This window comes from Macaca thibetana, chromosome 16 (genome assembly GCF_024542745.1).
Source record: "Macaca thibetana thibetana isolate TM-01 chromosome 16, ASM2454274v1, whole genome shotgun sequence".
In the NCBI taxonomy this organism is placed as follows: domain Eukaryota; kingdom Metazoa; phylum Chordata; class Mammalia; order Primates; family Cercopithecidae; genus Macaca; species Macaca thibetana.
Window position 1 is genome coordinate 33242410 of NC_065593.1, and position 26644 is coordinate 33269053.

Genomic DNA, 26644 nt, shown 5'->3' on the forward strand with positions numbered 1-26644 from the left:
TCCGCCGGCGACGGGGGGTGGTGACTTCCGGGGCGCTTGAGGACGCCCCCCTAACCCGCCCACACGTTCTGGCGTTCGGCGGGTGGGGTCCGAGCAGCTGACGGTTAGTGTGGCGGTGGCCGGGACCCAACATGGAAGACCGTGGAGTCTTAAGGAACGGGGTTCTGACGGATGCGGCATATGGCTCAGGAGAGAAAGGAGTGGGCAGGCAGGGAACTCCCAACGTTAGGGACGTCTTTGACTGGGAGGGCTTTGTGAAAGGAAAGGAGAATCTCAAGGCTTTCCTGTGACAAAAGAATGCTCACTCCTAGCGGGAAATCCCTGAGGAAAGTGGACCTTGTAACGAAGTGGCTCTGCCTTTTCGGGACATCTCGCCCGCCTGGCCCACCTTCTCCGCCTGAGCCTGCCTCTTGTACACATTCTCTGGAAAGCGCTGTGCAAAAGGCTTATCCTCTCTCCCAGAGTTTCTGGAGGGCTACAAGGCTTAGCGTTGGGGTCGTTTTAATCTGTGGTAAAACATACGTAACAAAATGTACCATTTTCACCATTTGTAAGTGAGTTCAGTGGCATTAAGAACATTGACATTGTTTTGCGTCCATTGCCACGTCCCATTTCCCACCGTTTTTCATCTTGCAAAAGTGAAACTCTGCCTATTAAACGGTAACTCCCCAATCCCCCTCCCACTGGGGCCCGTGGCAACCCCTGTCCTACTCTTATCAATTTCACTGCTCTTAAGTATTTTCTCTGAGTGGAACTCTGCAACCTTTCTCTTATGTGACTGGCTTATTTCACTTGGCATCGTGCCTTCCAGGTTCATGGTGTGGCAGCATGTGTCTGACTCTCCCAGTCCGCCTCTCCACTTCCCAAAGAATGAAAAGCAGGGATGTGAACAGCTATTCGTGCGCGCGTGTTTATAGCAGCATTATTCACTCATTATTATAGAGCCAAAAAAGGTGAACACAACCTATAGAGAGCCATAAACGGAGAAACCAAATAGGGTCTATATGTACAGTGGAATTATTATTTAGTTCCTTGATTTTCAACTCTATTTAGTTTGCTTCAGTTAGTCTTCAACCTAAAAGTCACTGAATAAAGCTTCTGGAAAAGGAAGCAATATTGAAAAAGTAACCATTTGGATTAGATTAGACCCAAGGTGCCGGTTAGGTAATTTAGGGCCAGGGAAAGGTTATTAGTTCCTAAAACCAACAGATTCTAATATACCCTGCTAGATAAAGAAGGTAATATTCTGTGTTTTTCTTTTTTTCTTTTCTTTTCTTGTTTTTTTTTTTTTTTTTTTTTTTTTTTTGAGGCGGAGTTTCACCCTTGTTGCCCGGGCTGGAGTGCAATGGTGGATCTCGGCTCACCACGACCTCCGTCTCTGTGGTTCAAGCGACTCTCCTGCCTCAGCCTCCCGAGTAGTTGGGATTACAGGCATGCGCCACCACGCCCGGCTAATTTTGTATTTTCAGTAGAGACAGGGTTTCTCCGTATTGGTCAGCCTGTTCTCGAACTTCCGACCTCAGGTGATCCGCCCGCCTCGGCCTCCCAAAGTGCTGGGATTGCAGGCGCGAGCCACCGCGCCCCACCAATATTCCGTGTTTTTCTACTCACCTTTCCTGGCAAACCAGATCAGCAACATGGCATTAATCACAGTGCTGCCCTTTCCAGTTCACTGTGAGGCGGTTAATTTTAAGAGCTCAGATTAGCTGCATTACTGAAAGGCCATGAGTCAGGGGGTTGAGAATACATTTCAAAGCCTTTAATTTCCAGGTCATTAGTTCGGTATAGACAGACATCAGGCAAAACACCTCAGTCATCTTCAGCCTGCAGAGTGTGAGTTCCGAGTTAGATTATCGTAATTAATGGGAAGTGAATCTTACGAAAGGGCCCAGCTGTAAGGGAAGAAAACCCTCAAGAGTTCAATTGCAACATATACTACGCATTATTACTGTCCTAAACAGTCAGTACCTACAGATGGCTTTGCTATACAAGGGATAGGCTTGGGTGTTGATCTACCCACTTGATTTGCAGTGGAGTTGGGAGCAAATTAATGTATCTCTTTGTGGCACTTGCCCCACTTGAAAGATAGGACTAGAGTTGCAGCTTAGCTGCTTTCATGAGATAGTAAATGATTTACAAAATACTCAGGAAAGAATAGAATATGACCTCATGTGTCCTTTTCCGTGCATTCTAAGAGATACATTGGGCTATTTTGTTACGGTGCAGATATCATAGACTACTTTACACAAACCTAAATGGTATATCCTGCAGCACACCTAGGCCTATTGCTCCCAGGCTACAAACCTGTACAGCATGTTGCTGTACTGAATACTGTAGGTAATATTTTTTTTTTTTTTTGAGACGGAGTCTTGCTGTGTCACCCAAGCTGGAGTGCAGTGGCACCATCTCAGCTCACTGCAACCTCTGCCTTCCAGGTTCCAGCGATTCTCCTGCCTCAGCTTCCTGGGTAGCTGGGATTATAGGCACACACCCCGCCCGGCTAATTTTTGTATTTTTAATAGAGATGGGGCTTCACCATGTTGGCCAGGGGTCTCGAACTCCTGACCTCAGGTGAGCCACCCACCTTGGCCTCCCAAAGTGCTGGGATTAGAGGCATGAGCCACCACGCCTGGCCTACTATAGGTAATTTTAACAATGGTATTTGTGTATCTAAACATAGAAAAGGTACAGTTTAAAAAACAGTGTACTCTTACGTGACAACCATCATATATGCGGTCCTCCTTTGACTGAAACACATGACTGCAGCGCATGACTGTATGAAGTTATTATAAAGTAAGATTTACAGCAGTACTAACATGAACTTTTAAGATTTCCTCCTTAAGTTTCAGGCCTGGCATCCCCTAAGGCCATAAAAATTTCCACTCCGTGGATTAAGCACTTTTAAAAATTGTGAGTTGAGATAGCAGACTAGGAAATACTATTTCTCCTTTGTTTGAGTTAAATTACGCATATTATTGAAGCCAGTGAAGCAGATAGTTATGTCTGATGGGAATTTTAAATGTTAAACCCAGATTAAAACCTGCATTTTGGTTTGTATTACACAGTAGCAGGCAGCGAAATGTTAAACATCCCTCTAAAACTTAAAATTGATATAGTACTTAAGTCTAATAATGTAGAAAGTCTGAAGTCTACTTGTCATGCTGAAAGGAATTCTATTAATCATTTCGTTTGTTCAAGTTTATTATATTTAACTTAATCCATTGAAGAGTTGGCCAGCCACCTCACTTTTAAGTACTCAGGTGTACTTAGGAAACCATTGCTTTAACTATAATTACATGCCTGCAAAAGGGTTATCCATATAAAGATTTAATGCATAGGAGATTGGCATGTAATTTCTACTTCCAATTGGGCAACATAAATGACAGTGTTCCTCAGTTTGTACTCCCAGAGAAATGACATAAGAATAGGACAGTCATTTTAGTACTTGCCAAAGAATCTTGGGTAAGCTAGAGAGAGGGAGGTCAATACAACAGAGGTGGAAAAGCACCTGATTTATGTATAACTTCATTGCCACAACGTGAGACCAACACTCTACGAAGTGTGACTATACATTAAGAGAATTGATTTTTCAGTATTATGGACTTGTTACCTTACAGTAAAACAATATGAGGATGTGGTTACGTGTATTGTATTTTTATTTACACTAAAGCACTTGAAGCTTTTTGGGGGGGGGGGACAGGGTCTTGCTTTGTCACCCAAGCTAGAGTGCAATGGCACAATCAGAGCTCACTGCAGTCTTGACCTGCCGGGCTCAAGCAGTCCTCCCACTTCAGCCTCCCAAGTAGCTGGGACTACAGGCATACACCACCACACCTGGCTAATTTTTTATTTTCTGTAGAAACAGAGTTTCACCATGTTACCCAGGCTTGTCTCAAATTCCTGGGCTCAAGTGATCCACCTGCCTTAGTCTCCCAAAGTGCTGGAATTATAGGTGTGAGCCACCACTCCCGTCCCGAAGCTATTTTTGTACAAATAATACATGCTCATTTTCCATCAGTACACAAGTATATAATGTAAAAGATCACTTCCAAAATATTGAAAGAATGACTAAAACTACGTCATTCTGTAATCTGCAGGTAAAGAAATTTCTCCTTTCTGTTTATCATTCTTTTAAAAGTGCTGGCTGGTCACAGTGACTCACACCCTAACTGTAATTCCAGTGCTTTGGAAGGTCAAGACAAGAGGATTGTTGAGGCTAGGAGTTTGAGATAAAAAGTGCCTAAAATTGGCAACATTTCAACGGGAGCCATCCCCTAAGAGTTTAAGACACACAAGACTCCTACATTAAAACTATGACTAGTAAAAAAATTAAAAAAAAAAATTAAAAAAATAAAAATAAATAAAACTATGACTAGGAAAGAAAACATTAAGATAACGACTTTTAACTTAGACCTACCTTGGAGATTCTCTTTTAGTTTTACTACAATCTGTGGCAAACAAACTACTCACTGATTGTGTGAATTAAAGTTTACCCTATGTTATATTCCTGTATTGCCCTTCTGTACTCCAACTGCAATGAAGTTATATTCGTATCTCCTTCAAATTAATAGTTTACAAAGGTTAGGAGAAGGGTCTTATGGACAGTACCACCAGTGGCTGCTTTTTCTTCCTAAGCTCCTGAAAAAATCAAGTAGCATCCTTTCAGTTCTCCTTGATCTCTTTACTTCTTCCCATGTGGCAGCTGGATTGTACACTTAGGCCAGTCTCTCTCAGCAAAATACAAACTACAAGCTTGAGAATAAGTACATCACTTGAATTCTAATCAGCAATTAAAATGCATAGAATAATATAGACTCCAACTTTGAACACATTAGAATATACCTTACTTCAGTTTCTAGATAATAAATAACATTGTCAAGTCACTTAAAGACCAGTTTATCATCTTGATATGCTTTCTTAGATATTTGAGAAATGCCAACTCCAGCTGTGTACCTTTGGCTTTGATTTCTTCATCTTGTAGATGAGAGATTTAAAGTCAATCAGGCTTTTTCCAGTTGTTTAAGAGACAGGATCTCTCTCTATCACTTAGGCTGGAGTGCGGTGGTGTGATCATAACTCGCTGTAACCTTAAACCCTGGGCTCAAGAAATCCTCCTGCCTCAGCCTCCGGAGTAGCTGGAACTACAGGTGCACACCACCACACCTGGCTAATTTTTTAATTTTTTGTAGAGACAGGGTGTCGTTTTGTTGCCCAGGCTGGTCTCAAACTCCTGGACTCAAGCGATCCTCCTGGCTGGGCCTCCCAAAGTGCTGGGATGAGCCACCATGCATAGCCACCACACTGCCTGTTAGTACAGTGCTTCCATTCTGTTTTGCACCTTTTGCTGAAACACTGGTCTGTTGTTTTTCCAATTGTCCTCCATTTTGGACCCCAGGCCTCCTTTTGTTTTTGTTTTTGTTTTTGTTTTGTTTTTTTTTTGAGACGGAGTCTCGCTGTGTCTCCCAGGCTGGAGTGCAGTGGCGTGATCTCGGCTCACTGCAAGCTCCGCCTCCCGGGTTCACGCCATTCTCCCGCCTCAGCCTCCCAAGTAGCTGAGACTACAGGCGCCCGCCACCACGCCCGGCTAGTTTTTTGTATTTTTAGTAGAGACGGGGTTTCACCATGTTAGCCAGGATAGTCTCGATCTCCTGACCTCGTGATCCACCCGCCTCGGCCTCCCAAAGTGCTGGGATTACAGGCTTGAGCCACCGCGCCCGGCTCCCAGGCCTCCTTTTGTTCAGTAACTATTATCCTGATACTCAAAAAAATCCTGAGACAGAGATGGGCCTGCCTACCTATAGGTATTTAATAGTTAGCAATTGTGGTATAATTTGAAAACTCAAATTTTCAGAGTTTTACAGTGGGAGTGAGAATGGGGTTAATCATTAGAGTCTTAAAAGGAGCTAGGAAATGCACCATGTGATTTATGATTCTAGGTGAAGATAAAACGTTTTTGCATGGTGGTAGTAACTCAACAATTAACATCTTTAAAAATCCCAATATTTTCTTCCAAACGGATTTGAAAGCTATAAAATAACATTTGGTTAAAATTGTTTTGGCAGGCCAGGCAAGGTGTTTCATGTCTGTAATCCCAGCACTTTGGGAGGCCAAGGCAGGAGGATTGTTTGGGCCAAGGAGTTTGAGACCAGCCTGGGCAACATAGAGAGACTCTGTCTCTACAAAAATAAAAATTAAATAGCCATCTAAAAAAAATCTTAAAAATTACCTGGGCACAGTGGTGTGCCTGTGTAGTCTCAGCTACTCAGGAACCTGAGGTGGGAGGATCACTTGAGCCTGAGAGGTAGAGGCTACAGTGAGCTATGACTGCGTCACTGCACTCAAGCCTGGGCAACAGAGTGAGATCTTGCGTCAAAAAAAAAAAGGTATTTTGGCAACTCTGTGTAGTCACTGGTGTTCTGGTGGGAGGGAAGCAAAGAGAATCAAATGTGGGTTTCTTAGAAAGAGGAAGGAGGCCGGGCGCGGTGGCTCACGCCTGTAATCCCAGCACTTTGGGAGGCCGAGGCGGGCGGATCACAAGGTCAGGAGATCGAGACCACGGTGAAACCCCGTCTCTACTAAAAATACAAAAAATTAGCCGGGCGCGGTTGTGGGCGCCTGTAGTCCCAGCTACTCGGGAGGCTGAGGCAGGAGAATGGCGTGAACCCGGGAGGCGGAGCTTGCAGTGAGCCGAGATCGCGCCACTGCACTCCAGCCTGGGCGACAGAGCGAGACTCCGTCTCAAAAAAAAAAAAAAAAAAAAAAAAAGAAAGAGGAAGGAAATTCATGTAAGAAAGAGGAAGTTGGCAAGCCCCTCACTCATGCCTATTTAACATCTTCCCACTACCCTAACAATTGAGTATAATTGCTGCGAAAACTTCATTTTAATATTCATAAAGCACTTTTTGTGTGCTAAATCCTGAGGAATACAAATTTTTTTTTTTTTTTTTTCAAAGTTGCTTAGCCAGGTACAGTGGCTGGCCAGAAATTACACTCCCATATGTAATCCTAGCACTTTGGGAGGCTGAGGCAAGAGGATTGATTGAGGGCAGGAGTTCAAGAACAGCCTGGGCAACATTGCAAGACCCTGTCCCTACGAAAAATAATTTTAATTAGCTGGGTGTAGTGGTGTGTGCCTTCAGTCCCAGCTACTTGGGAGGCTAAAGTGGGAAGAGCACTTGAATCCAGGAGTTTGAGGCTGCAGTGAGCTATGATCATGCCAGTGCACTCCAGCCTGGGTGACAGAGCAAGACTCTGTCTTTAAAAAATGAAATAACAAAAAGAAAAATCTCTGGAAAGTACTACAATACAGGATGTTATGGGAACTTAGAGTAGGGAGAGGTATTAGTCCAGATTGAAGGAGTGGGAGGAGGGCAGGAAGCCTGGGGAATGTGAATCTTGAAAGATAAATAAGAATTCAGACATTCATTTACTCTAACAAATCCACTGTGCCTACTCTGTGGCAAGCATTGTTCTAGGCGCTGAAGATACAGAATTGAGCAAAGTAAAAGTTCCTGCTCTCGTGGAATTTACTTTCTAGTAGGAAAAGAGAGACAAAATAAGTATAATAGTACATCAGTTGTTCAACAGAAAAAAAATGCCCAGGAAGGAGGCAAGAAGTGCTGAGATGAAGATTGTAATTTAAAACTAGAATGGGGCTGGGCATGGTGGCTCATAATTGTAATGCCAACACTTTGGGAGGCCAAGGGGGAGGACTGCTTGAGTCCAGGAGTTTGAGACCAGCCTGGGAAACAAAGCAAGAGTCTGTCTCTACAAAAACAAATTTTTAAAAACCACAAAATTTAGCTGGGTATGGTGGCATGTGCCTGTAGTCCTAGATGCGTGGGAGGCTGAGATGGGAGGATTGCCTGAGCCCAGGAGGTCGAGGCTCCAGTGGGCCATGATCCACCACTGCACTCCAACCTGGATGACAGAGCAAGACCCTGTCTCAAAACAAACAAAAAAAATTAAAGTAAAATAAAAATAAATAAATAAAAATAGAATGGTCAGAGAGAAGCAGAAAGGGTGATATATAAGCCAAAATTGGAAGGAAATAATGGAGCAGACCTTGTGGATATCCAAGGGACGATTGTCCGAGGAATGAGGCAAGAGCACTTCTGCCAGGTGTAAGAGCCAGCAAGGAAGCAAATGTGCCTGGAACAGTGAGAGTAGGGGATGGGGTCAAATCCTCCTTAAAGACTTTGGCTCTTACTCGCAAAATCAGAAACTGTCACAGGTTTTGGAATGGAGAAGAGATCTGTCATATTTATTTATTTATTTATTTATTTATTTATTTATTTAGATGAAATCTTGCTCTGTTGCTGAGCCTGGAGTGCAGTAGTGTGATCTCGGCTCACTGCAACCTCCACCTCCCAGGTTCAAGCAATTTTTCCCACCCAGCCTCCTGAGTAGCTGGGATTATAGGCGTGTGCCACCATGCCCGGCTAACTTTTGTATTTTTTGTAGAAACGGGGTTTCACCATGTTGGCCAGGCTGGTCTCAAACTCCTGGCCTCAGGTGATCCACCTGCCTCGGCCTCCAAAAGTGCTGGGATTACAGGCGTGAGCCACGGCACCCAGGCTGTCATCCATTTAAAAAAGATATCTCTGCCTGCTGTGTTGAAAGTGGACTGGAGTGAGAGAAGAAGGGACAAAAAGGCAAACACAGGGGGACCAATTAGGGGGCGACTGCATTAATCCAGGCGTGAGGGTTAAGGGGTGAGAGGTTAGGTCCCAGATATTATTTTGAAAGAACAGCCAACAGGATTAGATTGGGATGAATGAGAGAATATTTAAAGATGACTCCAAACTTAGTGACCTAAGTAACTACTTCAGAATTGCTACTCACTGAGATGAGGAAGACAACAGGAGGAGGAGGTTTGTGGGTCAAGATCAGAAGCAGAGCTTTGGACGTTTTACGTTTGAGATGTCTATTAGACATCCAAGTGGATAGGTTAAATAGAGAGTTAGATATTTAAATCTGAAGTTAGAAAAGGTACAGGCTGGAGACATAGGTTGAGGAGTCATTAGAGATTGATGGTATGAAAGTTGTAAGACCAAGATGGGTGCAGTGGCTCGTGCCTGTAATCCCAGCTCTTTGGAATGGTGAGTTGGGGGGATCACTTGTGGCCAGGGGTTCGAGACCAGCCTGGGCAACATAGGTAGACCTAGTCTCTACAAGAAATAAAAGTTTAAAAATTAGCTTGATATGGTGCCACGCACCTGTGATCCCAGCTCTTTAGGATGCTGAGACGGGAGGATTGCTTGAGCCCAGGAGTTTGAGACCAGCCTGGCCAACATAGCAAAACCCCATCTCTACAAAAACATTTTAAAAAGCCGGCATGGTGGCATGTGCCTGTAGTCCTAACTACTTGGGAGGCTTCAGTGAGAGGATGGTTTGAACCAGGGAGGTGGAGGTTGCAGTGAGCTGAGATCATGCCACTGCATTCCAGCCTGGGTGACAGAAACAGAGCGAGACTGTCTAAAAAAGAAGAAGAAGAAGAAAAAGGCTGGGCTCAGTGGCTTATGCCTGTAATCCCAGCACTTTGGGAGGCCGAGGCAGGTGTGATGGCAGGCGCCTGTAATCCCAGCTACTCAGGAGGCTGAGGCAGGAGAATAGCGTGAACCCAGGAGGTATAGCTTGCAGTGAGCCAAGATCACGCCACTGCACTCCAGCCTGGGCGATAGAGTGAGACTCTGTCTCAATTAAAAAAGAAAGAAAGAAAGAATTATAAGCAGTTGACGAATGCTTTCAAGTAGATCTTAAGAGTTTTATTGGTTTTTGTCAGGTTTCTGTTTTACTTTAATTTGGGGGCTATCAATGTCCAATACTTGACAGGAAGTTCTGGGCACCCTCAAAATTTGTTCTAAAAGAATGTGTTTGGTTAAAGTGTGATAATCAAGGGTTGAAAGTAGACCTCTGGGGACCAGGTGCAGTGGCTCACACCTGTAGTTATCCCAGCACTTTGGGAGGCTGAGGCAGGTGGATCACTTGAGTTCAGGAGTTTGAGACCAGCCTGGCCAACATGGTGAAACCCCATCTCTATAAAAGAAAGAAAAACAGAAAGAAAAAGAAAGAAAGAGAGAGAGAGAGAGAGAGGAAAGAAAGGAAAAGAAAGAAAAGAAAGGAAGAAGGAGGAGGAGGAGGAGAGGAAGGAAGAAAGGAAGGAAGGAAGGAAGGAAGGAAGGAAGGAAGGAAGGAAGGAAGGTAGGTAGGTCGGTCGGTCGGTCGGTCGGTCGGTCGGTCGGTCGGTCTGTCTCTGCCTATGCATGAACTTCAGCCTGGTTGTCACTCAGAGATTACTGGGGCCCAAACTTTGTGCACATTAGTAGATAATATTAACAAACAAATCAATTCATGCAAAAATCTAAGGGAGCAGCCAGTAGATACAAAGTTGTCCCCAGAAAACCCATAGAGAAAGGGTTCAAATTTCCCCCTCTGAGACAAACTCTCCCCTAACTATTGTAGTAGCTCAGACTGTGTTCTAGCCTCATGGACAACCTTTCTGGAAAAGGGTGCTAACTTATCCCAGATATTCTAGTTTTTGTCTGAGTGAAATGAAAACAAAGGTGGACAAAGTGAAATTCTAGTTAATAGGTCACTGTGTGCATTTATTAGCTGCACCCAATTTTGCATTGTACAAACACTAATATAAGGATCTTTCATTCTAGTGGTTGTCCCCTCAAAAGAGAAAGCCTGGTAGGGGGACAGTATTTTCTCCATCCTCAATGTTCTATCCCTCATTTATCTTTCTTTTTTTTAAAATACAGGGTCTCACTCTGTTGCCCATCTACTATATTATCTACTAATGTGCACAAAAGTTTGGGCCGTGCAATCATGGCTCACTGCAGCCTCAACCTCCCAGGCTCAAGTGATTCTCCCACCTCAGCCTCCCGAGTAGCTGGGACCACAGGCACACACCACCACACCCGGCTAATTTGTTTATTTTTTTGTAGAGACAGGGCTTCACTACATTGCCCAGACTGACTTTGAACTTGGCTCAAGTGATCCTACCTCTTTGGCCTCCCAAAGTTCTGGGATTACAGGCATGAGCCACTGTGCCTGGTCCTTATTGATCAGTTATTCTTCTGAAATGCTAAATTAGTAATCAGAATTACGTTCCAGCACAGTATGCATCACTTTGCTTACATGAGTATACCTGTGCTACTGTAATTCTGGGTTGTCATTGCTTCATAAAAAATTATTGCAAACACCCCGGCCAGGCTCGGTGGCTCATGCCTGTAATCCCAGCACTTTGGGAGGTCGAGGGGGGCGGATCACCTGAGGTCGGGAGTTCAAGACCAGCCTGACCAACATGGAGAAACCCCGTCTCTACTAAAAAAAAATACAAAATTAGCCAGGTGTGGTGGTACATGCCTGTAATCCCAGCTACTCGGGAGGTTGAGGCAGGAGAATTGCTTGAACCCAGGAGGCAGAGGTCATGGTGAGCTGAGATCACACCATTGCACTCCAGCCTGGGCAACAAGAACAAAACTCTGTCTCAGAAAAAAAAAGAAGAAGAAATTACTGCAAACACTGAGTAGCATAAAACAATGACATTTATTTTGCTTATGAAACTGCAATGAGCAAAGCTCAGTGGGGAGAGCTAATCTGTACTCCATTTAGTGTCAGCTGCAGTGGGCTGAAAGCTAGGGACTGGAATCCTCTGAAGGCTTCCTCAATGACATGTCTGCCAGTTGATGCTGGTTGTCAGCTAAGGCCTTAGCTGGAGCCATCAGTGAAAACAGCTAAGCCCATTGTGCTTCCTCTTTCCTCACAACACTGTGGTTAGGTTCCAAAGGTGAGCACCCTGAAAAGAAAGGAGGAGAGAAAAGGGGGCTGGTGTAGTGGGCTGGTAAGCTATACCTCTCTTTTTTTTTTTTTTTTGAGATGGAGTCTCACTCTGTTGCCAGGCTGGAGTGCAGTGGCACACTCTTGGCTCACTGCAACCTCCACCTCCCGGGTTCAAGCGATTCTCCTGCCTCAGCCTCCCGAGTAGCTGGGACTACAGGCACGCACCACCACGCCCAGTTAATTTTTGTATTTTAGTAGAGACAGCACTTCACCGTGTTGACCAGGATGGTCTCGATCTCTTGACCTCGTGATCTGCCAGCCTCGGCCTCCCAAAGTGCTGGGATTACAGGCATGAGCCACCATGCCCAGCCAAGCTGTAACTCTTTTATGACCTAGCCTCAGATGTAAATGCAGTGTCACTTCTGCTGCATTTTAGTCATTGAAGTAGCCACAAAGTTCTGCCCAGGTTTAAGGGGAGGCGAAATAATCTCCAGAAATATTGTCATGCCACAGTCTGCCCTCGGGTTACAATTTAGATTCCTCCCACTTGTAAGATGCATACACCACTTCTAAAACCGCCTTGAGGTCTAGGATCTCATCAGCTAGATCAGGTCCAGGGGGACTAAGGCTCCTCAGGTGTGGATCCTCGAATACAGTGCCTTTTGACTTGAATATCTGCTCTTAGTATACACTGAGTTTATTTAAGAGAAGGGGGTCATGATGTATTGAACTTACTTTTAAATGGTTCAGGGACAAACAAACTATATTTTTTTCACACATATATATTTGAAGACTATATACATATAGAAACATGGGCCAGGAGCAGTGGCTCCCACCTGTAATCCCAGCACTTTGGGAGGCCAAGGCGGGAGTATTGATTGAGCCCAGAAGTTCAAGACCAACCTGGGTAACATAGTGAGATTCTGTTTCTACAAAAACTTAAAAAATTAGCCAGGCATGGTGGCACACACCAGTGGGTCCCAGCTACTTGGGCAGCTGAAGTAAGAGGATTGCTTGAGCTTGGGAAGTCAAGGCCACAGTGAGCCGCAATCACACCACTGCACTCCAGCCTGGGTGACAGGGCCAGACCCTGCCTCAAAAAAAAAAAAAAAAGAAAAAGAAAAAGAAATATGCACACACACACACATATTTCTGGAGATTATTTCCCATCCCTTGAGCGTGGGCAGAACTGTATGACTGCTTCGATGATGGAATGGAGCAGAAGTGACACTGTTACATTTGGGGCTAGGTTTTAGAGAAAGAGAGAGGTGGGGGAGAGGGAGAGAGAATGCAAACAATAAAGCAAATTGAGCAGATGTTAATAGGTGAATCTGAATAAAGGGTATATGCAAGTGTTCTTTGTACTATTCTTGTTTTTGCAACTGTTCTGTAAGCTTGAAATTATTTCCAAATAAAAAGTTTTTTTTTAATGTGATGTACATGGAAGAGGTCCTGAGCTTTAAATATTTTGATATTTTTAATTCCAGGGCAAATCCCGACTTGATTTTTGTACTAACCCTTTAGTTCCCCCTTTGCCCAGATTTCTACAAGAAGACAGATCTCATTTCCTAAAAGAACTAGTTCTAGGAGAAACCCTCTTTGAGAGAGGAGATTTGGCATAATGAGACTCAACTTTTCAATTATCTTTGTATGACCTACCACACTAAAGGCATCTTGAAGCTATGTATGGTTTATACAGAAATTATAGAAGAGTGCACCTCAGCCTCCTTGGAACAAAAGAGACTGGGATTAGCTGCCTTGAAGAACCATCATTGTGTTCCCAAAGTTCAAATTCTAAAAATAGTGGCTGCTGAGAAACAACCTTCTCATCTTTCCTGTATGAAAAGGACACTTAAATAGAAGGCTGGTCTTTTTACTTACAGTGTCACAATCTCCAAACAACCAAGGAGTAATCACTACTAAATGTCCCATTTTAGAAGCTGTTTGGGTGGACACGATGACTCCACGCCTGTAATCCCAGCACTTTGGGAGCCCGAGGCAGGCGGATCTCTTGAGGTAAGGAATTGGAGACCATCCTGGCCAACTTGGTGAAACCCTCGTCTCTACTAAAAGTACAAAAATTAGCCGGTGTGGTGCTGTGCAGCTACTCGGGAGGCTGAAGCACGAGAATTGCCTGAACCAGGGAGGCAGAGGTTGCAGTGAGCCAAGATTGCACCACTGCACTCCAGCATAGGCGACAGAGGAAAACTCTGTCTCAAAAAAAAAAAAAGAACAGAAAATAGAAGCTGTTAGTTTTTTGTTGTTGTTCTTGAGACAGAGTCTCGCTCTGTCACCCAGGCTGGAGTGCAGTGGCTCAATCTCAGCTCACTGCAACTTCCACCTCCTGGGTTCAAGCAACTCTCCTGTCTCAGCCTCCCAAGTAGCTGGGATGACAGGCACATGCCACCATGCCCAGCTAATTTTTTTGTATTTTAGTAGAGATGGGGTTTCACCGTGTTGCCTAGGCTGGTGTTGAACTCCTGAGCTCAGACAGTCCACTGTTAGTATTTTTAAAATCATGCGGTTGAATTGCTTGAGCCCAAGAATTCGAGACCAGCATGGGCAACATATCAAAACCCCATCTCTACAAAAATACAAAAATTAGCCAGACAAAGTGGCATGTTGCCTAATGTCCCAGCTGCTCAAGAGGCTAAGGTGGGAGAATCACCTGAGCCTGGGGAGGTGGAGGCTGCAGTGAATCATGATCACACCACTGCATTCCTGCCTGGGCAACAGAGTGAGATCCTGTCTCAAAACATAAAATAAAAATAAATAAATAAATAAAAGGCACCTCAGGGCCATTTAATAAATTCATCCATAACCATGGTGCATAGAATTTTATTCTTTCAAAGCTTATTATTTGGCTAGGCCCAGAAGCTCACTCCTGTAATCCAGCACTTTGGGAGGCCAGTGTGGGAGAATTGCTTGAGCCCAGAAGTCGAGACCACCCTGGGAAACATAGTTAGACACCACCTTTCCAAAACGTCTTTTTTAAATTTAGCCAGGTGGAGTGGTGCACACCTGTATTCTCGGCTACTTGGGAGGCTGAGGTGGGAGGATCACTTGAGCCCAGGAGGTCAAGGCTGCAGAGAGCCGTGATCATACCACTATACTCCAGTCTGGGTGACAATGCAAGGCCTTGTCTAAAAAAAAAAAAAAAAAAAAAAAAAAAAAAAAAAACTTATTATTCTGAAAAAAAAAATTTTTTTTAAACCGTCTTGCTCTTGTCATCCAGGCTGAAGTGCAGTGGCACCATCTCAGCTCACTGCAACCCCCGCCTCCCAGGTTCAAGTGATTCTCCTGCCTCAGCCTCCCAAATAGCTGGGACTACAGGCCCATGCCACCATGCCCAGCTAATTGTTGTATTTTTAGTAGAGAAAGGGTTTTGCCATGTTGCCCAAGCTGGTCTCAAACTCCTGGCCTCAAGTGATCCACCTTCCTCAGCCTCCCAAACTGCTGGGATCACAGGCATATGCCACCGCGCCTGGCCCATTATTCCGAAATTCTACATTGAAGTTCTTCTTTTGCTTCTTTTTTTCTCTTTTTCGAGACGGAGACTTGCTCTGTCACCCAGGCTGGAGTGCAATGGTGCGATCTCAGCTCACTGCAACCTCCACCTCCCAGGTTCAAGCAATTCTCCTGCCTCAGCCTCCTCAGTAGCTGGGATTATAGGCGACCACCACCACGCCCAGCTAATTTTTGTATTTTTAGTAGAGACAGGGTTTCACCATGTTGATCAGGCTAGTCTCAAACTCCTGACCTCGTGATCCACTTGCTCGGCCTCCCAAACTGCTGGGATTACAGGCGTGAGCCACTGCGTCCAGCCTTTCTTTTTTCTTTTTCTTTTTTTTTCAAACTCCATTTTGTAAGGTTGATCGGTTGCTCAAAGACTGACATGCTAATCAAATTTCAGTGAAACAGAGGATTTTGTTTCTAATCATGTTGGTGTTAAAAGGGACCAGATTAACCCTTCTGTCATACACACCTAGGAAACTAGACAAAACATACAGAACAGCTGTTTTCAGACATTGGACAACTGGCAGTGCAGAACTGACATCATTGAGAGAAAGAAAACAAATGAGGTAAATTCTGCGATTTTCCTAGCTTTTTGCCTAGGGGTGCAAACTGGATCACAAAATCAGAACATGGCAATCTCACTGAGGATACACAGATTGGAGTTCATGGAACCTGAGGCAGCTGGAAGTTGCTGTGTAAAATTCCAAAAAGGAAGAAGGTATGCAAAAACCTTCAGAAATTTGCATAGGATCTTGAGTCTTTCCTGAGTATTAAGCTGTAAGTAGAGCTAAGTTCCAGGAGACTGAGCAAAGAACAATTGAAGAGATGTAACTGAACAATTCTCAGAGCTAGGAAACATTCAAATTATGACCAATTGGAGTCGAAATAACTTAGTGACCTCCCAAGATGTTCAGGAGAAATTGCAGCAGAGATAAACCTTACTAAAAGGTCTAAACTAGATCTAGAGTAAAGTACACGCTAGAACTGCTTAACGAAGCTTAAAAACTAGCTTCAAAAACATCAAACTAATCCAAAAATAAGTTAACAACCTGGTACAACAAAGACCTATGCTCTTTAAGGGAAGACTACAAAATACAGACATTGAACGATGTGACATCCATATTAGCCAGGCATGGTGACCCATACCTGTAATCCCAGCTACTCAGGAGGCTGAGGCAGAAGAATTGCTTGAACCCAAAAGGTGGAGGTTACAGTGAGCTGAGATCAAGCCACTGTGTTCCAGCCTGGGTGACAGATCAAGACTCTGTCTCAAAAACAACAACAACAACAACCACAACAACAACAGAAAAAGCCCGGGCATAGTGGCTCACGTGTGTAATTCCAGCACTTTGGGAGGCCACGGCGGGCAGATCGTGTGAGGTCAGGCATTCGAGACCAGGCCTGGCCAACATGGTGAAACTTCATCTCTACTAAAAATACAAAAATTAGCTGGGCGTGGGGGCAAGCACCTGTAGTCCCAGCTGCTGGGGAGGCTAAGGCAGGAGAATTGCTTGAACCTGGGAGGTGGAGATTGCAGTGAGCCAAGATGGTGCCACTGCACTTCAGCATGGGACACAGAGCGAGACTCCATCTCAAAAAAAAAAAAAAAAAGAAAAGAAAAAGAAAAGAAAAAACAACGTGACATCCTGGGATCCAATAAAAAATTACTATTTATACCAAGAAGCACGGGGGAAAACCAAGAGGAAATCAGGTGATAGACATGGACCCAGAAATAACAGAGATTATGGAATTAGCAGATAAGAATGATGAAACAGCTATTGTAACTATATTTAAAGAAAAACATGACTATAATGAGGAAAGAAGATAGAAAAAAGAACCAAATGGAACTTCTAGTGGTGAAAAATATAGTATCTGAACTTGTAACCACATTGTATCAATCTGGCTCAACTTTTTTTTTGAGACAGAGTCTCGCTCTGTCACCCAGGCTGGAGTGCAGTGGCACGATCTTGGTTTACTATAACCTACACCTCCCAGGTTCAATGGATTTTCCTGTCTCCACCTCCCAAGTAGCTGGGATTACAGGTGCATGCCACCACGCCCAGCTAATTTTTGTATTTTTAGTAGAGAGGGGGTTTCACCATGTTGGCCAGGCTGATCTTCAACTCCTGACCTCAAATGATCCGCCCGCCTCGCCCTCCCAAAGTGCTGGAATTACAGGCGTGAGCCACCATGCCCAGCCAATCTGGCTCAACTTTTTTTTTTTTTTTTTTTTTTTTTGAGACAGAGTCTGGCTCTGTCGCCCAGGCTGGAGTGCAGTGGCCAGATCTCAGCTCACTGCAAGCTCCGCCTCCCAGGTTCCCGCCATTCTCCTGCCTCAGCCTCCCGAGTAGCTGGGACTACAGGCGCCGCCACCACGTCCAGCTAATTTTTTTGTATTTTTAGTAGAGACGGGGTTTCACCGTGTTAGCCAGGATAATCTCGATCTCCTGACCTTGTGATCCGCCTGCCTCGGCCTCCCAAAGTGCTGGGATTACAGGCGTGAGCCACCGCGCCCGGCCCTGGCTCACCTTCTATATAACAAAGTTGTGAGTTTTCAGTTGCTGTGGACTCCCCAGGTTGAAGGTTATGTAACCTGAGCATGCCCAGATGAAGCAAGCATGCTACAATAGGGGGAATCTAAGGCTCAGACCAAGGAGCAGAGATGGAACTAAGTGGACACCACATAGTTTGATCCAGGATCCAATCAGATCAAACTCTGGCATCACCCCATGCCAGGGCCCAGTGAGATCATGCCTTCTGGCATTACCTTATTGCAAGATCCAATCAGATAATACCTCATTCTCTATGCTTATAAAACATGACCCAGATCCCAGCTTGGGGAGACATAGTCGAGCATTTCCTCCTGTTTCCTTATCAGTTGACTCACAGTAAAACTTTTCTCAGCTGGGTGCAGTGGCTCGTGCCTATAATCCCAGCACTTTGGGAGGCTGAGGCAGGTGAATCACCTGAGGTCAGGACTTCGAGACCACCTGGGCAACATGGCGAAACTCCATCTCTACTAAAAATACAAAAATTAGCTGGGCATGGTGGCACGTGCCCATAATCCCAGCTACTAGGGGGGCTGAGGCAGGAGGATCGCTTGAAACTGGGAGGCAGAGGTTGCAGCGAGCTGAGATCGTGCCACTGCATTCCAGCCTATGCAACAGAGCGAGACTCTGTCTCAAAAACAAAACAAAACAAAACAAAAACAAAAAACATTTCTCAAAAACCAGTGCCACAGTATTGGCCTCTATGCACGTCAGGCAGTGAGCCCATTGATTGCTCAGTAACAAAATGAAAAAATTCAACATGGCAGCTAGCTTACCCCAGAGCAAGCAATCAGAGGGAAAACAAAAAGAGGGTTACCTAATGCATTAGTTTTCTGTTGCAGTAAGAAATTACCACAAGCTTAGTGGCTTTGAAACCACCTTTGCAAAAATTACAAGTGAGATAAATCTGACATAGAAAAAGTATGATAGTGAAAAAAAATCTGACCTAACTGACTCCATTTTGCTTCTGACCTCCAAGCCGCCCTTGTTCATTTCCGGGCATAGGCCAAACTAACTATGGGAGGAATTTATAGTTTGAAAGAGGGGTGTCCAATCTTTTGGCTTCCCTGGGTCATATTGGAAGAGGAAGAATTGTCTTGGACCACACATAAAATACACTAACACTAATGATAGCTCACGACCTTAAAAAAAATCTCAAAAAAAGCCTCAATATTTTAAGAAAGTTTATGAATTTGTGTTGGACCACATTCAAAGCTGTCCTGGACTGTATGCAGCCCATGGGTCAAGGGTTGGACAAGCTTGGTTTAAAACAAAGATGAAAATAGCCCTTTCCCAAAACTAACAATTTCCTTGTTCAGGGACTAAAACTGCCTTTGAAAAACTAACAAACTAGCTACAAAGTTAAAATTGTGGTTCAGAAGTCATGTAGCCAGAGGGCACAAGATTTGTAATCTCCCCAATTACTCCTATAGATAACATCACTATTGTAAAATCTAAGATTGATATTTGAGGTATTTTCCAGACCCTGCATTCTGATGGGCTATCTGGTCTTGTAACCCCCAGTAACATATATGAAGAAACTGACTCATCTGGTCTTGTAACCCCCACCCAGAAGCTGATTCAGTGCAGGAAGACTGCTTTGACCCTCTATGATTTCATCCCTGACCCAACCAATCAGCATTCCCCATTCCCTAGTCTCCTGCCCTCCAAACTATCCTTTAAAAACCCTAGCCTCTGACCTTTAGGGAAGGCCAAGTGGAGCAGTCACTCATGTCCTTCTACTTGGCTAGCCGTATGATGATTAAACTCTTTCTCTACTGCAATACCACTTTCTCAGTGAATTTTTATCTGTACAGCAGACAAAAAGACCCTGCCATGGACTTAAAACAACACAATTTATTATTATTATTTTAGAAACAGTCTCACTCTGTCACCTAGGCTGAGCACGGTGGTGCAATCATAGCTTACTGCAGCCTTGAACTCCTGGGTTCAAGTAGTCCTCCTACCTCAGCCTCCTGAGAACTGGGACTCCAAGTATGTGTCACCATGCCTAGCTAATTTTTAAAAATTTTGTGTAGAGATATGGTCTCATTATGTTGCACAGGCTAGTCATAAACTCCTGGCCTCAAGCAGTCTTTCTGCATTGGCCTCCCAAAGTGTTGGGAATACAGGTGTGAACCACTGCATCCAGCCCAAACTTATTTTTTTTTTTTTTTTTTTTTTTTTTTTGAGACGGAGTCTCGCTCTGTCGCCCAGGCTGGAGTGCAGTGGCCGGATCTCAGCTCACTGCAAGCTCCACCTCCTGGGTTTACGCCATTCTCCTGCCTCAGCCTCCCGAGTAGCTGGGACTACAGGTGCCCGCCACCTCGCCCGGCTAGTTTTTTGCATTTTTTTTAGTAGAGACGGGGTTTCACCGTATTAGCCAGGATGGTCTCGATCTCCTGACCTCGTGATCCGCCCGTCTCGGCCTCCCAAAGTGCTGGGATTACAGGCTTGAGCCACTGCGCCCGGCCCAAACTTACTATCTTATACTTCTGTATGTTAGAAGTCTGACATGACCGTTATGTTGTAAGGAGACTTAAGAAACCTTATGGAGAGGTCCAGGTCATGAAGAACTGAAGCCTTCTGCAGACAACCAGCACTAAATTGCCAGGCATGTGAATGAACCATGCTGAAAGTGGATCTCCCAGCCCCAGTCCAGTTTTCAGATGACTACAGCCCTGGCTGACATCTTGACTGCAGATTCATAAGAAATACTGAGTCAGAATCACCAAGCTAAGCCACTGCTGGATTCGTTTGACCCACAGAAATTGGGTGAGATAATAAGTATTTATTGTTGTAAACCATTAAGTTTAAAACAATATATCTCTTAGCAGTAGATAACTAATGCAAGTCTCTTCAACAAACACTGCTAGAATAGCTGGATATCCACATGTTAAAAAAAAAAAAAGACAAAACAAAACTGGTATATTCATAGGATGGAATACAACTCAGCAATAAAAAGGAATGAGCATGCAACATCATGGAGGAATCTCAAATACATTATGCTCAGCAAAAGAAGTTAGGTAGGGAACAGTCCATTCCGTATGATCTGTTCCTATGAAACTGTAGAAAAGATAAGTCCAGTCCAGGGTGATGAAAGCAGACCAACGGTTGTCTGGGGCTGGGGGTGGTGGTCAGGAGGGTGGAGTGTGAGGAGTGAAGATTGGGAAAGAACAAATGGAACTTTCAGGGCATGACAGAAATTTTCTATACATTGATCATGGTTATATAAGGGTGTATTTATTAAAATTCTGAACTTTACACTTAAAAATGAGTTTTGTTTTGTTTTTGTTTTTGTTTTTTTGAGACAGGGTCTTGCTCTCATACCCAGGCTGGAGTGCAGTGGCATGATCTCGGCTCACTGCAACTTCCACCTCCTGGGTTCAAGTGATTCTTCCATTTCAGCCTCCCGAGGGGACTATAGGCATACGCCACCACACCCAGATAATTTTTGTGTTTTTATTTTATTTTATTATTATTTTTTGAAATGGAGATTTGCTCTGTTGCCCAGGCTGGAGTACAGTGGCACAATCTTGGCTCACTGCAACCTCTGACTCCTGGGCTCAAGTGATTCTCGTGCCTCAGCCTCCCAAGTAACTAGGATTACAGTTGCCCACCACCACATCTGCTATTTTGTATTTTTAGTAGAGATGGGATTTCTCCATGTTGGCCAGGCTGGTCTCGAACTCCTGACCTCAGGTGATCCACCTGCCTCGGCCTCCCAAAGTGCTGGAATTACAAGCATGAGCCACTGCACCTGACCCAATTTTTGTATTTTTAGTAAAGACGGGATTTTGCCATGTTGGCCAGGCAGTTCTCGAACTCCTGACCTCAAGTAATCTGTGTGCCTCAGTCTCCCAAAGTGCTGGGATTACAGGCATGAGCCACCATGCCTGGCCTCTTTTTTTCTTTCTTTTTGAGATGGTCACGCTCTGTCGCCCAGGCTGGAGTTCAGTGACCCAATCACAGCTCACTGCAGCCTTGACCTCAGCCTCCCAAGTAGCTGGGACTACAGGCATGTGCCACCACGCACAGCTAATTTTTTAACTTTTTGTAGACACAAGGTCTTACTATGTTGCTCAGGCTGGTCTCAAACTCCTGGGCTCAAGTAATCCTCCTGCCTTGGGCCCTCAAAGTGCTAGGAATACAGGCATGAGCTACCTTGCCCAGGTGATTCTACTTTTTTATTTAAAGAGTTTTAATTTGGCTGGGCATGGTGACTCACGCCTGTAATCCCAGCACTTTGGGAGGCCGAGGTGGGAGAATCTTTGAGGTTAGGAGTTCAAGATCAGTCTGGACAACATAATGAGACATTCACCACAACAACAACAACAACAAAAAAAAGTTTTTAAGGTTAGCCAGCCAGGCCAGGCACGGTGGCTCACACCTGTAATCCCAGCACTTTGGGAGACTGAGGCAGGTGGATCACCTGAGGTTGTGAGTTCGAGACCAGCCTGACCAACATGGAGAAACCCTGTCTCTGCTAAAAATACAAAATTAGCAGAGCATGGTGCATGCCTGCAATCCCAGCTACTTAGGGGGCTGAGGCAGGAGAATCGCTTGAACCCAGGAGGTGGAGGTTGCAGTGAGCTGAGATTGCCCCATTGCACTCCAGCCTCAGCAATAAGAGCAAAACTCTGTCTCAAAAATAAATAAATAAATAATTAGCAAGCCATGGTGGTGCATGCCTGTAGTCCCAGCTACTGAGGAGGATGAGGTGGGAGGATCACTTGAGCCCAGGAGTCGAGGCTTCAGTTTGAGCCTTGATTGTACCATTGCACTCCAGCCTGGGTGACAAAGTGAGATTCTGTCACTATTTTTTAATTTTAATTTTAATTTATTTATTTGTTTTAGAGAGAGAGGTCTCACCATGTTTCCCCGGCTGGTCTCAAACTAATGGGTGATCCGCCTGCCTCGGCCTCCCAAAGTGCTGGGATTACAGGCGTGAGCCACCGTGCCCGGCCCACACTTAGTAGAGTTTTTAAGATTCATTTATGTTGTACATATATGAGGATTTCATTCTTTCTGTGGCTGAATAATATTCCATTGCATGCATATACCACATTTTGTTTATCCATTCATCTATTAATGGACATTTGGGTTGTTTCCACTTTTTGGCTATTGTGAACAATGCTGCTGTGAACATTGGTGTACAAGTATCTGTTTGAGTCCCTGCATTCAATATAATTTAATATTTAATAATGCTTGTGTTTAGCAAACAACTGGCAAAATTGCAAAAACTTAATAATCAGCTCTGATGAGCCTGTTAGAGCCAGCTCTAGCACAATATCAAAGAATCTGTAATTTACCTGACTGGACCCACAAGCCCAACTTGGAATTCAAGCTTACCACACCAGTATTTTCCAAATTTGCCTGATGATGATAATTGCCTAGGATATTTATGAAAATACTGATCCCCAAGCCAGGTGTGGTGGTTCATGCCTATAATCCCAGCACTTTGGGAGGTCAAGATGGAGCATATTGCTTGAGCCCAGGAGTTTGAGACCAGCCTGGGCAACATGGTGAAATCCCATCTCTACAAAAAATACAAAAATTAACCTGGTGTGTGATGCGAACTTGTAGTCTCAGCTACTAGTGGGGAATGGGGGTGGCGAGGGAGTGGGGGCAGGTGGCTGAGGCGGGAAGATCACCTGAGTCTGAGAGGTCAAGGCTTCAGTGAGCCTGCACCACTGCACTCCAGCTTGGGTGACAGAGTGATACCCTGTTTCCAAAAAACAAAAAAAAGTACTGATTTCCAAACCCTCTTGGGGCATTCTGATTCTGAAGATCTAAAACAAGGTGATTTTTCTCAGCCTGAAAAACTCTGATATTAGTCCCCAGTCTCACCAAATCTGGGCCTGAAGGGAGGGAAGGAGTAGGGTACAGATATGGTGCCCTGGAATAAAGGTGGTGAGAGTGAGTCCTTTGTGGAGAAATTGCTGCAAAATTTGAGATGCATTTTTTTGCTCTCCAAAATCATTCCCAGCTCCAACATTCATTGACATTCATTCAATTCTCTCCTGCTCATCTCCCTGAATTCTGTCTTAGCAAAGAAAACCTTCCAGAAAGAGCCAAGAGGAAATCATTAGGCCCCAGCAATTTGACAAGATCACAGTCGCTTGCATATCATTAGACTATTTAGAAACATGCTCTAAAGTTCTGAGGTTGCTATTCTGCAGTGTTATTTTGATACCCTGACAAGATATTTTTAGAGCACATGAAGCCCAAATTAAAACATTGCTACAGGAAAAAAAAAAAAAAAAAGTGAAATCCAACCAGGGGTCTATTAAATGGAAAACTACAGTAAATATCAGATAAGAGTGAAGAAAAGAGTACAAAACATTTTTTTTTTTTTTTTTTTGAGACGGAGTCTCACGCTGTTGCCCAGGCTGGAGTGCAGTGGCGCGATCTCGGCTCACTGCAAGCTCCGCCTCCCGGGTTCCCGCCATTCTCCAGCCTCAGCCTCCTGAGTAGCTGGGACTACAGGCGCCCGCCACCGCGCCCGGCTAATTTTTTGTATTTTTAGTAGAGACGGGGTTTCACTGTGGTCTCAATCTCCTGACCTTGTGATCCGCCCGCCTCGGCCTCCCAAAGTGCTGGGATTACAGGCTTGAGCCACCGCGCCCGGCCACAAAACATTTTTGAAAACTATTTTGAGAGAAGCAGGAGTTGGAGAGATGCTCATGACTTATGTGCAAAGGTGTGTCTATATCTTGCCAGTGGGGAAGGCAAAGACTTATCCCTGTGTTATAGAAATTGGGTCCACTCACCTGGCCCAGCAAAAAGAATACTGATGTCAGAATAGCAGTGAAAGAAAGTGAGGACTTTATTGCAGGGTGCCAAGCAAGGAGAGTCGGCAGCTTGTACTTAAGACCTGATCTCCCAGATGGCTTACAGGTAAGGGTTTTTAAACGCAGGGAGACGGATGTTATAGGCAAAGTCATAAACCAGTACAGAAAGGTTATATATTATTTTGACTTAAAAAGGAAGGGAGGACAGGTGGATTCAAAAAATTTTTGACTTCTGATTGGTTAAGAAGGCAAAGCTTTTGTCTAAAACTTTGGGATCAGCAGAAAAGAATGTTACTGGCTGGGCGCAGTGGCTCATGCCTGTAATCCTAGCACTTTGAGAGGCCAAGGTGAGCGGATCACGAGGTCAGGAGATTGAGACCATCCTGGCTAACATAATGAAACTCTGTCTCTACTAAAGATACAAAAATTAGCTTGGCGTGGTGGCACATGCCTGTAATCCCAGCTACTTGGAAGGCTAAGGCAAGAGAATCGCTTGAACCTGGGAGGTGGAGGTTGCAGTGAGCTGAGATCGCACAGCTGCACGCCAGCCTGGTGACAGCTAGACTCTGTCTCAAAAAAAAACCAAAAATATTACCTCTGGTTCATGAGTGTGACCTTCTCCAGGCTCCTCAGGAAGAAATTTTTTAAAAAGAATGGTTGGTTTGGAGTTCAGTCCTTTGTTCCCCCTTATTTGAGGTCTATGTGCCAGCAGAGTTGGATGGGGGTCTGGGTTTCTGAAAAACAACTCAGGGACACGTATTAAGATGTTATCAGCCAGACGTGGTGGCTCACGCCTATAATCCCAGTGCTTTGGGAGGCCAAGGTGGGCAGATCACTTGAGGTCAGGAGTTCGAGACCAGCCTGGCTAACATGGCAAAACCTCATCTCTACTAAAAATACAAAAATTAGCCAGGCATGGTGGCATGCACCTGTAGTCCCAGCTACTTGGGAGGCTGAGGCAGGAGAATCGCTTGAACCTGGGAGGCGGAGGTTGCAGTGAGCCGAGATCATGCCACTGCACTCCAGCTTGGGTGACAGAGCCAGACAAGATGGTATCTTTAGTTTCTATAGGGAATAAAATATCTCCTGACTCTAACTTCCTTAGTTGTTGTTTTATTGATTTATTTGTTTATTTTTTTGAGACAGAGTCTTGCTCTGTCACTCAGGCTGGAGTTCTATGGTATAATCTCGGCTCACTGCAACCTCTGCCTCTCAGGTTCAAGCTATTCTCATGTCTCAGCCTCCCGAGTAGCTGGGATTACAGGCACCCACCACCAGGCCCAGCTAATTTTTGTATTTTAAGTAGAGACGGGGTTTCGTCATATTGGTCAGGTTGGCCTCGAACGCCTGACCTCAGGTGATCCACCCACCTCGGCTTCCCAAAGTGCTGGGATTACAGGCATGAGCCACCGTGCCCAGCCAGTTATTGTTTTAAAGTGCTATTGCCTTCTTGTTCATCAAGTTGCTCATTTACTTCTCCAGGCTAGCTAGTTGCCTGGAATTTCCCTAGAAGGAACTCTAGGTTTTTATTTTTCTTTCTTTTTTTTCTTTTCTTTTTTTTTTTTTTTTTTTTTTTTTTTTTTTTGAGACGGAGTCTGCTCTGCCGCCCAGGCTGGAGTGCAGTGGCCGGATCTCTCCACTGCTAGCTCCGGTGCCTGGTTCACGCCATTCTCCTGCCTCAGCCTCCCGAGTTCCCTGGGACTAAGGAACTCTAGTTTTTTTATTTTTTTCGGGGTTTCACCGTTTTTTTTCCTGACCTTTCTTTTCCCCTGGGATTACAGGCTTTTTTTTTTTTTTTTTTTGAGATGGAGTCTTGCTCTGTTGCCCAGGCTGGAGTGCAGTGGTGCAATCTGGGCTCCCTGCAACCTCCGTCTCCCGGGTTCAAGCAGTAATTCTCCTGCCTCAGCCTCCTGAGTAGCTGGGATTACAGGAAGAAATTTAAAACAAAGAATGGGTGGTTGGAGTTCAGTCCTCTGTTTATAATCCTCTATAAAG

General features: G+C 44.6%; 1 protein-coding gene across 3 annotated transcripts in view; it reads right to left on the reverse strand.

Moving 5' to 3' along the window:
- The window catches only part of USP32 (ubiquitin specific peptidase 32), a 255531-nt gene that overhangs the window by 221961 nt on the left and 6926 nt on the right, over nucleotides 1-26644 (reverse strand). The window lies entirely within an intron of this gene.